We start from the raw sequence: 16,767 nt of genomic DNA, 5'->3' as shown, positions 1-16,767 counted from the left end.
ATTATATAACATTGTGGTCGTTGTGGTTTGATCAGAGGCTGAACTTATAAACGAAGAATCTGATATGATTGAGTAGTTGTACCTTAAAATCCAAACATGTATACACTGTTAAATGAAAATGTTAATATTTTAATGTATTTATATGACATGGAAGGTCCCCAACTCATCACTTGATTTATTATTTATTGCGATTTATTTCATATTTAATGGAACTGCTGACATGTGAAACACAACTATATATGTTACCAAAAATGACGGAATCACAATTTGATAAATAATCTTACGTTTCGTTTTCCAAGGCCAAAATGTGTCAGTATGTGTAGATGTAGTCGTACTTTCCGTTGGTTATGTTACCAATTTTGTTCCAGATTGCGCGAAATTTTTATGTACATCATTGTCCACCATGTTACCATTAACCTCCGTTTCATTATGTGCAACATTACTAGGTGAGAGTGGTTTGAATTGTCTTGGTTTCATTTCTTTGGCTAGAAGCGGACACAATCGTATTATTCATGACATTGTCTGTTGCATTCATCATTGTCGTGTTTGTAGGCAATGGCGTGGAACTAATGCTCGTTAATGCGTTAGTGGTACTTTAACTGTCTGAGTCAGAATTTGCAGTGCATGAAGGTTGGGATTCACGCTGCGTCGGTGCGTTTGTAAAAATCAAACAAGATTGGCCTGTTGATTGTCGAAACAACATGTGCTCTCGAGGTCGTTGTAGATCCGGTTAGTATCGTCGATGGCGCGTCTGTCATAACTGCTGCAGATGTTGTTGTCACTATCTTTTACACTCGTGTTAAAATTAGTAGTGGTCGAGCTGGTAGAAGTTACACTTGAACTCGTCGTGGTGGGGGTGGTAATTGAAACAACATGTGCTGTCGAGGTCGTCGTAGAATCGGTTTGTGTCGGCGATTGGGCGTCTGGCGCAATTTGTTCGCGTGATGTAGGTTTCGATTCCTTTTTAGCAGTGGTAGTTGTCACTTTATCGTTTACACTAGAGGTAAAATCAGTAGTGGTCGGGCTGGTGAAAGTTGAAGTTGAACTCGGTCGTAGTAGGGGAACTGACGGTTGACGTAGTGACGTCAATTGAACATGTTGCCTGTGCCCGGGCGACATTCGTCAAACTAAGAAAAGCAATGCCCGTTAACAGGTGGTTCATATTTATATCCGTTCCTGGTTTATTTCACTAATTGTATTTATTTGATAAGATCACACATCAAAGGTCCTCTTTATGTTCCTGTAATAAAGAATCACTATTTATTCTTCATTATTTCATTTTAACGACTAAAATGGATTTAACTTTGTACAACTGCATATAGTATTGAAGAACAAATATTTGTTAAGTTTCCCTACCGGTCTTTCACCAGGGCGGTGGTTTTGCTTTCTGTTCATTCGTTATCAAAACTGTATATTATAAAAACTTTAAATACCACTTGATCAACTAACAAATTGCAACGTGGGGGTTATGCACGGCACTTCATTTTCCCGTACTGGTAAGATTACAATTGTACGATGATCATGAAATGTGTGTACACGTTCATTGTGTTACCACGTCCATCTGTTCGTCATTCTGTCTTTTGACATTTTTAAATACCAAATTATGTAGGTTTTTGTTAAATTTCGCCTATTCAGCAGTTATTATGTGCTAAGCACTTGTTGTGTTTTGCTACAATAGCCGAAAACTCTCGTTTTTCGCCAATATTCGGATTAAAACATTGGAGAGAGCAAATTCAACTGCTTTTGTTTAAAAAGTTTCTTTTTTAATCCGGCGGATTCGTTCACATTCATGGGTGGGTGGGGTGAGGAGGTTGGGCATACAGGTTGTACCCACGTCTTTATATACAAACTTGATCTTAATAGTGCATTGAGAACGAACATGACGCTCTATTATTAAACATAACATGGGTACAGGTTGATATCAATATGAAGGTAATGCACAATCTGTATTTAATAAATGGTTAGCAGACAAATGTATAATACTGTCATGGTATTGTTTCAGCTGACTCTATACAAAATGATGAAACATCATATTATTTTACCATTTAGTACTTGGTGATGGCCTCAAAATGAACGAAGAAAAAATATAACACGGAGCTTACATTTGAATTATTACAGTATCCGATCTTCACTTGAGAATGCAGCAGTAAAGGTCTGGTATCAACTATTTCTTACAGTGCCATCAGTTGAACATAATATGGCCACAATACGTTGTGTATTATATGTTAGTTTACACGTGCAAGAAAGTAATGGCCTTCTGGTCTGGGCATAGTTATGTGATTGTGCATTTCATTTAAGCTTCACTTTCTGTGTTCATGGCTGCAATACTCTGTATTGTGTTATACTTGTTTTAACCCACTCACAAACACATGTGCATGGTGGCATAGAAATACCATTTAATAATCAAATAAGGTTCGCGAAAAAAGTGCTTGATGACTACATAAAATGGTGCTATTATTATACTCCCCCAGGAGGAAACTGTAGGAGAAGTGGATACGGAAATAAGATTGCCCGTCTGCAGGTTCGTGAGGCCTTCGGATGTTTTTACCAGGGTATAACTCGAACACTTACAGAGGTATCAACATGGCACTGAATAGGTAGATAGAGTTGGTCGAACCATAACTCCTGTTTTAATAAATGCATGCTTACAAACCATTTGTATGCATATACTTTACTTTGGCCTGCGACATTACTCCTTCAGACATAAACCTTTTAATAAAACTCTAACAGTATCTTCTACAGTAGTGTAGGTTCCAGCAGGTGTCAATGGATTAATGAACGAAACAAGAAAATAAGGACTTGCAACGCCCAAGAAGAAAGTGGTTAATAAGGTGAAAACATGTTATTATTTACTCTTTTTGAAAGATTTCATTAGAATTGGTTCATGTATATCTGAAGTATATGTTATTTTAATTGTGCACATTGTTTCAAACTTTATATAGAATGATAATATAAGGAATTATTGTTTTACATTACCCCACCCACTTCTGATCATTTCAGAAAGTGATATGTCCTTAAGATTATTAAAGAAAGTTACATGTTTGATACAGTAGCAGACCTCTTTAAAGTATGACACTCTTTGGCACTGGTATACCATTGATAATAAAAACACTTTTAATATTAAAATATTTGACAAAAAAATATTCATCACTACAATCGCGTTATATATTAAAAATATGTTTCAATATGTGATGTACTATTTGTCCGACATTTAGTAAACTGTCAAAATGCATTCAGCAATGGCGTGGTTGATGTCGTACAACCATGTTTATGAGCATTAACCACCGTCAAAAGATCATCCTTGTTGTCGATTATTATGATAATGTAGCACCATATTGCACATAGTTCCGTGTCATCATAATCACTATGTTGCACTATGTTATATATCTTATAAGATTATAATCCCTTGTTCCAAAATAAAACACATAAACCATATACGAGCATGTGCGATATTTTCATTAATTATTGAGGATAATGATGATAATCATGATTTCCAAAATATGTATTTTTAATTTTAAACGAAAAACAGTGTTTTACGAAGCGGACGCCGGTTCCATATACGGAGTGGTTACGTGTACCAAAATTGTCTTATGCGTTACCTATGTTTATGTCATAAGATCGCATGTGTATATGTTATGTGTAAGCGATAACAAGACATACACATATATACGCATTTGTATACTTAATGGCGTTTATAATACATTTATTTAATAATAATCAGCAACTGAAGTTTTAATTTTTTACGCAAAGTTGATTATGACATCGGCGTCAAGGTTCGACAAACTCGACACAGTTGAACGGTGATGCTCACACAACAGGGGTTTGTACTGTGTGCCTATAAAATACACTATTGATAATGCGAATGCTTTTTTGAATAAACAATTGTAACTGGATCTTTTTTACTCATACAATTTCTTGCTTCAATCGGGATTTTAGCTGTGCATAAACAAATATATTGAAAGGTTAATGTTATGATAATAGATTCGAATTATTAAGCATTTACTTACGAGAAAAAATAACGATGTTCAAAGATAACATTCTGTCCATTGTGTTGTTGAAAAGCTTTATAATCAATCAATACGGTTGTACACAAGAAAACTCTGACGAATACAAAATGGTAACCCCAAAATCAATTTAATGCAACAGCCTGTGCTGTTTGAATATCGAAATGGTCCAAGAACAGTATCTTAATTCTCTGCGGTCACATATGGCGAAAATCTCATGTTAAAGGGGTCTTTTCAAGTTAAATTTATGAAATTACAAAAAAAAGTATCAGATTCGCAAATTTTCGTTGTAGTTATGATATTTGTGAGGAAACGGTAATACTGAACATTTACCATGCTCTTAAATATTTATTATGTGCATCTTTTGACGATTTAAAACCCTAAAAATTATAAAGCGTTGCAACGCGAAACGATTATTTAATTTGGAGAGTGCTGTTGTTGTCGTTGCATATTGTGATACTACAGGGATCGCTTATATAGACTATAAAATACATCATTTATTGTATGACCACGAGAGGTCTAAGGGATAGACTTGCAGCGGTCAGTGGTTCGAGCTCAGTTAAGTTTTTTATTTCTTTGTTTAATTTTATTCTTTTTTACAGGAGCTTTTTAGATTCAATGTTTACATTTTTCAATATAAAGCATTTAATGACAAACTTCAAAATCTGTGAAAAGGTCCCTTTAGACATTTGAGGTAAAATTAGAGGAGACAAATGATGTTAACATCTGGAATCATGATCCGGTTCACGTAACATTCAATAAATGTTGTTCAGCAAAGGCTTTTACAATATCTATATATAAATCAATTGTCAAGATTACGATTTTTGTTAATGTCCGAAACATGTGTAATATAATTGTCAAAACGTGGCTTAGTTTAAACCTATTTATTTTAGCTCGATTGCATCGAAAGCCCAAGGCTTATATAAACGCTCTCGAGTCCGTTCCCTGGGCCTAGAACCAGTACTTGGTGTCTTTGGGGAGATCTAAAGAACGCTCCCGCGGTGGGGAACGAACCCGTGACCTCACGGTCGCTAGGCGGACACCATATCCATTACACCACGGCGACCTTATAAACGTGGCTGGTTTGCTGTCGTCATTTTTACAAAAATGTGTAACAAAATATGTTTAAAAAAATAAGCGACAGGTTTTGGCGATAAGCATATATAACTTAATGCAATAGAACCGTTACTGGTCAAGTTAACACAAGCAATTGTTGAAGATTATCTGGGTAGACTGTAAATGAACTGCATATTTTGATCCGAAAAGTATTTCCTAAAATATCTTACTAAAATAAAATGATATAAAAATTACGTTATGGTAGTACTCTCTCTAACCATCAACCATATTAGCCTCAATAACGAACATGCAACGACTTCACGTACTATTAAAAGTTGCGAGACAATTGCGGTCTATTTTCAGTTGTACGGTTGCGAACAACAATACTTACCGAACACAGTAGCAGTCTTGAATCATTTATGTCAGAGGTTTCAGTTCCTCCGACTACATTCGTTCGCACATTGACATCCAATGTGAGAAATTTGTTTAATTGAATATTTTTGAACGGATCCTAAAACGCAAAACAATCAATTAACAAAGTATGATTTGTTCTTTCGCGGAAGAGAATATATATGCATCTTTAAAATAGTCTTATGCTTCGTCGTAGTCACGTGGTATTTTCTTATGAACATTTGTTTGGCACCTTATCAATTGAGCAAATATCGAGTGAATATTCCAAAACTTACGCTTAATAATGCTCAAAAGGCTGGTATTTTTAATACGCAAAATTAAAAATGTAACAGAAGCTGTGATGGTCGAGTAGTTAAGGCGTTGGACTTGAAATACAATCTGATATTCCCGTGCAGGTTCGAACCCTGCTTGCAGCGTCAGGTTTTAGTTGTTTTACTTTTCAGCCGAAACATTAGTTGTAAGTAGGCGATACCAAAACATATTTAATGTACATTTAAATCGCCATTCAACAAGTATTGACGAATTATGCAAACAATCAACGGTATAATCTTCACTTTATCATTATCTTTAGAATCGGAACGCATGTACCTCTTGATTAAGGTAACTTAAAGAACATGATATTAGTTTTATCAAGTCATCGTTATTGAAAACCGAAAATTTTCAACGATACTCGTGTCTGGTTACTGAATTATTACTTAGAAACTTGTGAATAACACTCTCAAAATGATGAGATACACATTGTGATATTATATGGTGATAACATGTTTATCATATGATGACGGTTTAAGGGGCCTTTCTACGTTTTAGTAAATTGACAAAATATAAAATAAAATTTCAGATTCGCAATGTTTCGTTGTAATTATGATATTTGTGATACAGTAATACTGAACACATACACTGCTCTAAAATATTCATTATATGCATCTTTTGACGATTTAAAAACCAGAAAATTATAAGGCGTTGCAATGCGACACGATTTTATAATTTGGAGAGTATTGTTGTTGTCGTTATTTTTTGTGATACTACTAGGACTGCTTATATAAATTGTACAATACATCACTCATTGAATGAGTACGGATGGCAGTGTGGTCTAAGCGATAGACTTGTACTCCAGGAGTCAGTGGTTCGAGCCCATTTGACGGTTCCTTTTTTTCTTTCTTTAATTATACTCTTGTTGTTGTTTTTGACTGGAGTTTTTCAGATCCAATATTTACATGTATTTATATAAAGCATTTAATGAAAAAAAATTTAATACATGCCAAAATCTCTGAATAGGCCCCTTTAAGAATGTTATGAAATCTTGCTGACGAGGACGATGGATGTAATAGCGGTTATGGTACATATTGTATCGTCTTGTTGTTGTTAACGATGCTTAAAGAACATTATTATGAGGTGGAGTTTTTGTTGTTGATGCTGATAGTGAAGTTCTGCGTTTAATGATGGTGATGGTCAGAACGATTAAGGTCGAAAGATATTATGAAAAAGGATTATGAAACAATTTGATTTTATGACTACGAAAAGCAAAAATACAACACAATGCATGATGTTCAATACTATAGTATGTTTGACAGCGAATTGCGATCCTAAAGTAACGTTCTTTGGAGTTAAACACAAATTATTGTTTGACACCAAATTGTCGTGCAAATGTACAAAATTTAGTAATTATGTTTTTGTTTTAATATCAATACTTAACAAATATTAAACGCTATGTTTAATAATCTGGTTATCTGAACAATGCTTCTGATTATGATGATGTTAATTAAGACGTTGAAGAAATGAAAATGGTGATGATGATGATGATGATGATGATGATGATGATGATAATGATGATGATGATGATGATGATGATGATGATGATGATGACGATGATGATGATGATGATGATGATGATGATGATGATGATGATGATGATGATGATGATGATGATGATGATGATGATGATGATGATGATGATGATGACGATGATGATGATGATGATGCAAAGAAGGAATATTATTTATAAATAACCAAGTTCGTTGCAAACGAATAGTTTAATATCATTTTCAGTATTCATTTCCATCCCTACAATAACTACAACACAAACATCAAACACAAAAAACTGATTAAAAAAGAGTTTTAACAATTTGATGGATAGCATAATCGCATACTTAGACGAGAATGTATCACAAAACACACACGCTAACATAAGCATTAACCTCATAGCATCATTATTAATATTAAGAAGCATTAAAAGAAAATAATAATTCGATTAACTTATTCTTGTATTTCTCTGTGGTAAAGATAAAAAAGAGCAACATAGTTGCTACCTTTGTGTAGGAGCGATGTTATGAAATAGGTATAAATGCATTCAGTGAATATCTTCTTTAAACAACCAAGCATCATATAATACACAGTTCAGATCATCTTAAAGTACATCATACAGCAGAAGTAAAACATCGTTAAAATACCGCATTACGTTGTTTGGATAAAATTACAAGTATGCAACTCTATCCTATTGTTCTGCGTATTAAATGCACATCACATCAAATTAAGCAACCATTGATCTGGAAACGTATATCTGATCTGCGTATATCTGATCTCTTAATAAACCAGTTGGTATTTTATTCGAAAAGTCGTATAATAACAAATTGCCATCAGGAGAAACGGGTATTAACTAAACAAAGACTAAGACTTAATCGTTATCACGTTTTCATGTCTCTTAATAAAAAGTTATTTCTTTTACGTCCACGCAGTTCTGTTCTGTCAAATAAGCAGACTAAACTGAACAAAGTTTCAAACAAGTATTGCAATAATTACGATTATAATCCATTATCTAAGGCATTTGTGTATTAACTCAGATTCGTTACTTGCTAATTGTGTTATCTAGAAGGAAAATAATAAAGTTGACGTATTGAAAAGCGCAAATTATATTGAATCGTATAGCAAATGTAAATATTAAAGTGTTACATGCTCTGATACTGTAACTGTTATCAAAGCCTGATACTCGGGTTATTTTAAGAAATATTTCTTCATCAATAAGAAGTGGACTCAAACTTTATGGAAACAAAATCACGATAAGCACATGCAGAAATATAATCAACGATTATTTGTTACAGCTTAGACGACACTTGTACACTAAATAAAACAAATGTTTCAGATCGTGCGTATACTTTGCATTATATGCAAGTCCGTGTCCATTTATCTCCAACAATAAACTATTTAAACAACAATAATTTATAAACGCAATGCATTTTCATTGCCCCGTTTTTTTTTAAACAAACGCCGACAAGGTTGCAAATTAAAATTGTGATGCTTTTGTGATAAAAAAAGTTGTGTTTGTTGCACACTGTGTACAGTGTCATAATTCAATCAAGGACACATCAAAACTGAAATTTTGACGACCCGTATAAGATGACTTATTGATTTCAAATTTGTAAAATGCAAAATTAAGAGATTCGGCTGTAACTAAGTAGTGCTTCGAGAATCAGCAACAGAGCATTGTTTTTAGTTTCAAGTGGGGATTGATAAATCGTCCGTCTGGAAATATATTTCCTTAAACATAAGGTCAACACAACAAGAATGTGCCATTGTGTAACAAGCAAATACTTGTATTGAATAACAATAAGTGAACAATTTTTTTTTAATTTGTGTTATATTAGAGGCCAAATTCATGCGCATTAACTGCTCCGGGCGATATATTTAATTTCCTGCCAGTAAAACGAAGACATATAGAATATTATGTGAGTTTGGGATAAAGATCAAGTTTATCATGCGAGGCTTAGAACCGATTTAGCGCGAGGCTTGCCGAGCGCTAACACGGTACTTTTTTTCTCTTTAAACCACATTTATATAGCTCCCTTTTCAAACTCGAGATGTGCGTTCAAAGGAACTTTACAGTTTTTCGAGCCGAGTATGATAAACTTGATCTTTATCCAAAACTCACATAATATTCTATTTATCCTTTTATTTTCTCATTTTTCCATTAATAATTATCAAATATCGCATTTTTTAACGATTTTATTTTTCAGTTATTAACAAAAATATATTCTCCATTTTATGGAAAAGCCCAAATCTGATCTAAAAATAGCGATAGTATACAGCTTAAGTTTATACGATCGTTGGTATACTATCGATTTGCATCTGGTATTAGGATAAAATTGCTATAAACTAGTTTACAAAAAAAGGAAATAACGGATATCGATTTTTTGCATTGAAGCTATGTGTATCAGATATCTAAACGGCATCAATTGTGGTGTACATGAAAGTTCAGGCGGAAACTTAAGCAGCCAGTATTGTTTTAATTTACGGATATACATGCCGACTAATGAACTACTGATCCTTATGGCAATTGTGTGTCTAGATTTGTTAAAATACTTATATGTGGTTATCAGTTATTCATTTATGAACAACAATTATATGCAACATATTATTTTGTATTATTGGTGATATTTTATATTTTTAATTGTACCAGCTTTGCTCGGGTATTTATAAATTACAGTTTATTCATAATACTACAATCACGATCACAAACACATTTGTTAGATCGATTCGAAATATATTACAGGGGCTAGCTAATCAAATTAAGTGGGCGATTTAACAATTTATTACAATATTTTTTTACGTTTCTAGACATTCATCTTTATATTGTGTTCATATCTTGAATATAACACATGATGATTTGATATGTAAACAAGGTTAACATATCCATTATAAATAACAAAATAATTGTAGTTGTAAAAATTGCGGTTTGCTGCACATGTTTTTATCCAGTCAATCATGAATATACAATGAAAACTCGATATATAACATATATAAAATATTTTCTTCCTCAAGCTTGAACATCTGTTACTTAATAAATGGGATAAGTTATATTTATGTTGCGACAATCAGTCATGTCGTTTATTCTGTATTATTGAGGAAGAAGCGAGTGAAAGCAAACAGAAATGTCCTGGACAATATCACATGTTTTCTTGAAATTATACCTCGATGCAGGCGTTGCTGCAATTTACTTTTGGGATCATGAAAAGTTCGATACCATTATAACTTTTGAAAACTGGGACTGCAAATCTTATAAATATGGTACATATGTGTGGCCAAACTTATAGCAATTATGTCGTGACCTTCATTTCTAAAAACTATTTTCGGTAACAATTCGTTAATTGTTAATTTAAGACATACCAGACGTATTTTTTATTATTTAATACGTATAGCGACTCGGGTTAAAGGTTAATATATACATGAGCATTAATGCATATACATGTACAACAAATAGTGGAAATAATAAATACTAGAAATATAGCGTATACTACATGTGTTATTAGGTTTTGGTTTCATATTCTCAAAACAAGCTGTGCAGATCAGATTAATTTCATGAAAAATACTTTTTACTAGGATGATTTTGCATTATTGAAAACAAGACATGTAAACAAAACCAGTTTAGTCAAAATAAGATTTCCTCTTTGTCATGGTTTCCATACATGTAATAAAAATATTAATTTCTAATACCTGTATGCAGAACAGACGTGGAAAATAATTTAAATCATATAAACGGACATGTTCAAAATTGCCTGGTTAAATCTTATGGCACGGGAGCCTCTCGCACTTTGCACGGATGCGCACGTGCTTCGTACCATCGCATCGAAAGTAAAATCGTAAGCCAACAATTACGAGATCACATGATTCCAGTTAAACAATGATATATAATCTATGTACATACAAATATAGATCTAAGTATGATTTTTTTGTTATCAGTCGTTAATACCATTGCACATTTTAAATGAAGCACACGCCTCTACGTACACGGAAGATTTTATGAATATATAATTTCCAGAAAGAATATATAGTTTTTACTAACAAACAGGGCTCTTAAGTAAGATACATGTTATAGTAAGATACATGTTATAAGTGACGTTATGGATAAAGCGTGGGTTGTTCTGTTTTGCATTTTACTTTACGGTGTTGAACCTATAGGTAATAAGTAATGTATTCGCAAGTAACACATTTTGTCATGAGCTGATTTAAAATAAAACCGACAACTAGATTCATTTTCGTAGCAATTGTACAGTATACAAAATATTTGTTGTTGCTGATGTTGATAATGTTGTGACTGAAAATGGTGATGATTACTAGGAGTTTGATTTTATTCATCATTATCATTTTGGTCATGATGGCGTCGGTTTTGCTTTTGTCGTTGAAATAAACATTCAATTTCACAGAGGAAACTCTGAAATCGGTTATTGAGCCATGCACTGATGTCTGCAATGTTCAGGCTGGTGCTATTATAAATGTCACATGTTCATTACATATTCGCGTAATGGCTTTAATGTTTCAATGGTATTTACGTAACGGACCAAAATAGATCGAGCTCAAAACAGAAATAAATCAGGACTTAATTTAATCACCTGACCTTATTTCGCTGCGGTATCAGGCCAGTAGAGAACATCATGGTTTGAATCTGTAATGCTCAGCTCATACAAAAGGAGATTATCTCGAATCTCAGTCAACACTCAACGTGCTATGTAAGTTTTGAACCTTGAAGTAAATATATGAAGAATAAATTCAATATTAAATAATTTAAATAACGGACATAACATAACATATATGTACACAAATATTTTAAGCAAATAATTACGATAGCAACTGTTTTTTAATTAATTTGAATCAATGTGTCAAGAAAAGTAATGTATATGAATATACAGAAAATGATATTGTATTTAAGAACACAAACACACTAATTTAGAGACATTCTGTTAACAGATCCCCCTGCCAGACCTCTGTTCAGAGTCAATACAAATGTTATCATTGATAACAATCTGAATGCAATTGATGATCGCGAAGTTGTTGTTGAATGCGATGTAGACAGTTATCCCCCGTCAGAAATACTCTGGAAATACAATTCAACAATTGTCAGTAAAAACTAAACTCTATTTTTCTATTACGCCAAACGAAACTATAATGCATATGTATGTTTTGCGAGAAATACGGTATGACTCACCTGTGGAGAAACAAATTGTGTAAATACAAGCAACAGTCTTTACATCACATTTTGGTATCTGTTATAATTTTTTTGTTTTAAATTCATTATTTCTGGTTCATTTAATGACAATTTTTATTGCACGATGCAATATAATACATGACCAAGGACAACGTTTGAAGGATGAGTGAATACTGCATCAACTGTTTGTGTCTACATTTTGATTTACTTCGTTAAATAACGTCAAGCTTGTATTTTTGTCACTTTAAAAGAAAATGTGTTACGTAATCTGAAAACCTATTATTAAATGACCGGTGCATTGGTTTATAACACTTGAGTTTTCATAGGCTATTCCATTCCCATGTAAATAACATGATTGGAAAATCGCTCTTTTGAGACCAATGGTATTTTATCGTTGTCAAATAGGTCAGTGTTTTAAATGAGTTAAATCAACTGATCCTGCATATTACAATTACTGGTCATTTCCATAGCCTTAATATATAATTTTCGATTTCGCCTAAGTTTTGCTTTCCACTTTGTTCGGTTTCATAAACATAACATTAACGCGAAAATAACAAAAGGACAGATTCATACGTCTCCCCATGTATTGATTTACAGATGTATTTACTTTACAGATACACAGACAGTTCCCGAAGTTGCATATGACGGTAGAGTTATTGACAGCAAAGTTTTCAATGTCATTTACAAACGCTCAATCGAGCTTATGTGTGAAAGCTATGACAAACCTACTCCATCAATATACTGGCAAGATTGTCATGATCGTATTGTCCATCACAAGACTAGAAATATGTATACTAGGGACAAGTCTTTTATTGTGTTTTCTTCTTACTTTTGTGATTATCTCTTTTTACTTCTTCAATTCTATGGAATATTCATCTTTTTGTATTCCTAATTTTTGTTTTCTATTTTTGTTTGTATGTATGGACTTCTTATGTCCTATAAGAGAAACCAACTGGACATATTTTAAAATAGAAACTTACTGGACAAGCACATACAAATTACTATTCACATCACCCTCCACATACTTAAATGATTAAATTATGTACTTTAAATGTTAAAGGATTAAACAATAAAGACAAACGAATAAAAATCTTCAAATGGTTAGACGAAAAAAATAAAGTATATGCCTTTTACAAGAATGTCATTTGACACCTACTTTAGCACAAACCTAAAAAGATGAATGGGACGGAGAAATCTATCTCAGTGGAGAACATACTAATAAACAAGGCATTGCCTTTCTTATAAAAAATAATATAGGGGTCACAGTCGATAACTTTAAGGAAATAATAATTGGCAGACAAGCAAGTACATATATCAAAATACACGAAACACAAATAACATTAATTAACGTCTACGGCCCTAACATAGACGATTCCACATTTTACGAAACATTACAATCCTTTATAATTAATAACCAAGATAAAAATATTATAATCGATGGTGATTTCAATACTGTCCTGAACCCATTAATAGATAAAAAGAATGGAAACCTTTATACTCATACTAAAAATAGAAACATTTTAAATAACATTATTGAAAACTACAATATGATAGATATCTGGCGTACAGTATACCCAAACGAAAGCAAATTCACCTGGCACTCAAACACAAAACCAACAATATTTTGTAGATTAGACTATTTTTTAATATCTGAATCTCTTTGCAACATTATTGACACATGTAACATAAAACCAGGATTTATGACTGACCACTCCCTAGTTGAACTTAAAGTGCACAATATACAACCTGAAAGAGGCATAGGATACTTTAAAATTAATAACAGCATCTTATTAGATACACAATATCAAACACAAATAAAACAGGAAATATTAAATACAGTTCAAAATAATAAAGATGCAAACACAAACACCTAATGGAAAGTAATAAAAGGAAATATACGTAACACAACAATTAGATACACATCATTTAAACAAAAAGAAACACGCAAACTTGAAACTGAAACAATCAAAACCATTGAAACACTTGAAAAACAATTGCATCAAACAAACACAAATGAAAATGAAATAACATTAAAAAAACAAATATTAGATGGAATCTATCATACACATCTCAATGGAATAATACTAAGAGCGCGTGCACAGCATGTTGAACACAATGAAAAAAATACAAAATATTTCGCAAACATTGAAAAACGTAGAAGTGAACAAAAAACTGTACACAAATTAGTAGTCAATGGCAAAGATATAACAAACAGAACTCAAATACTAGAAGAACAACGTTTATTTTTCGAAACCCTCTATAAACGAAAAAATGTTGAAAATAACACCCTTTTTAAAAATACACATCACGCTTTAAACCAGGAGGAAAAAGAACTGTGCGACGGATTGCTTAATGAATATGAATGTGGATTAGCTCTAAAAGAAATGCAAAATAACAAAAGCCCAGGATCTGATGGAATCACAATCGAATTCTATAAAATATTCTGGAATGATATAAAAACACATCTAATTAATTCACTTAACTACTCATTTAACAATAAAAACTTAACTACGCTACAAAAACAAGGTATTATATCACTTATTCCAAAACCTGGAAAAAACTTAGAATCCTTATCAAACTGGCGCCCGATTAGTTTACTTAACAATGATTATAAAATTGCAACTAAAAGTATAGCAAACAAATAAAAAAATATTACCATCAATCATTTCAAAATCGCAATCTGGTTTCATAAAAGGACGTTACATTGGTGAAAACGTTCGACTTATCCAAGAATGCATAAACTATTTCAACAATTCAAATAATCCTGGTCTAATATTCTTTGCAGACTTTGAAAAGGCATTCGATTCGCTTGATCATTCATTTATGTTCTCTTGCTTAGAAAATATGAACTTTGGTGAAAGCCTCATTCAATGGGTCAAACTATTCTATACCGATATTAACAGTATAATCATTAACAATGGCTTCTTTTCAAACAGTTTTAACATCGTACGAGGGGTTCGACAAGGATGTCCACTCTCATCATCGCTATTTATTATTTGCATCGAGTATCTATCACATCACATCCAATCAAATAAACACATAAAAGGCATATCACTAGAACCTGACGAAGAAATCAAACAATCTCTATTTGCTGACGATGCAACTTATTTTTTAAATAACAATTACGATTCTTTCCATAACCTAATAGAGTCGCTTACCCTTTACGGAATGACATCGGGTCTTACACTAAACAAAAGTAAATGTACTGTGCTACGAGTAGGTAAATTAAAACAAAGTAATGTTCAATATAAAAAAGAAATGAAATTTAATTGGACATCCGATGAAGCCACAACGTTAGGAATTACATTCACAAATAATGAAAAGGATACAGTTCTTAAAAACATACTACCTAAATTACAGAATTTTAAAAACTGCTTAAAATCATGGCATCATCGTAAACTTACACTAATCGGAAAAAACATAGTATTGAAAACGTTTGCACTTCCTAAATTAATATATGTATTAACAGTTCTCCCAAATCCACCAAATGATGTTATTAACGATATAAAATCAGCAATATTTAATTTCATATGGGACGGTAAGCCTGATAAAATAAAAAGAACTCAGTTAATTGAATCTGTAGAAAATGGAGGTATCCAATTAACGAACATTGACTCATTCTTGAATGCAGTCAAATGCAGCTGGGTTAAACGATACCTAGATAATACCAATACGAGTAAATGGAAATTATTCTACCAGAAAATCCTAAAAAAATATGGTGACTCCTTACTCTTTGAATGTAACATCAGCAATACTATCTTACATGAAATTGCAAACGAAAACATATTTCTGTCTGATGTTCTATCAGCGTGGAGTGATGTCACTCATAACTTAGAAACCCAAACCAGCAGTAAAACAATTTTATGGAACAATAAAGACATAACTTCAAACAATAAGACGTTTTTCTATAAAGACTGTTTTGAACGAAGCATTAAATATGTCGACCAATTATATGACTACATAATTAAGGATTTCTACTCTTTTGATAATATATGCTACATATACCTTCAAATAATTTTCTGAAGTTCTACACACTAATCAAAAGCATACCCATACATATTAAATCTGAAATCAATACAAATAATACACCATGTACTCAAACAACATTTGTAGAAAACATACTTGGAAGAAAAAACAAAACAAATAAAATATTCTACACACTACAAATTAAAAACCCTACAGAAAACTCCAAAATCCAAAATAAATGGCAAGTCCTTTTTGGAGAAAATGAGCTTAATTGGAAACACATATTTACCATGCCATATAAAGCAACTATTGAAAGCACACTGAGAAATTTTCAATATAAATACATCCATAGAATTA

At 32.4% G+C, this 16,767-nt stretch overlaps 1 protein-coding gene across 1 annotated transcript in view; it reads left to right on the top strand.

Moving 5' to 3' along the window:
• LOC127851003 (hemicentin-2-like) overlaps window positions 1-16,767 on the top strand; it is a 193,576-nt gene that overhangs the window by 164,881 nt on the left and 11,928 nt on the right. The window lies entirely within an intron of this gene.

The sequence above is a fragment of the Dreissena polymorpha genome, chromosome 11 (assembly GCF_020536995.1).
Source record: "Dreissena polymorpha isolate Duluth1 chromosome 11, UMN_Dpol_1.0, whole genome shotgun sequence".
Taxonomy (NCBI): domain Eukaryota; kingdom Metazoa; phylum Mollusca; class Bivalvia; order Myida; family Dreissenidae; genus Dreissena; species Dreissena polymorpha.
This window is presented reverse-complemented; position numbering and strand designations above follow the sequence as displayed.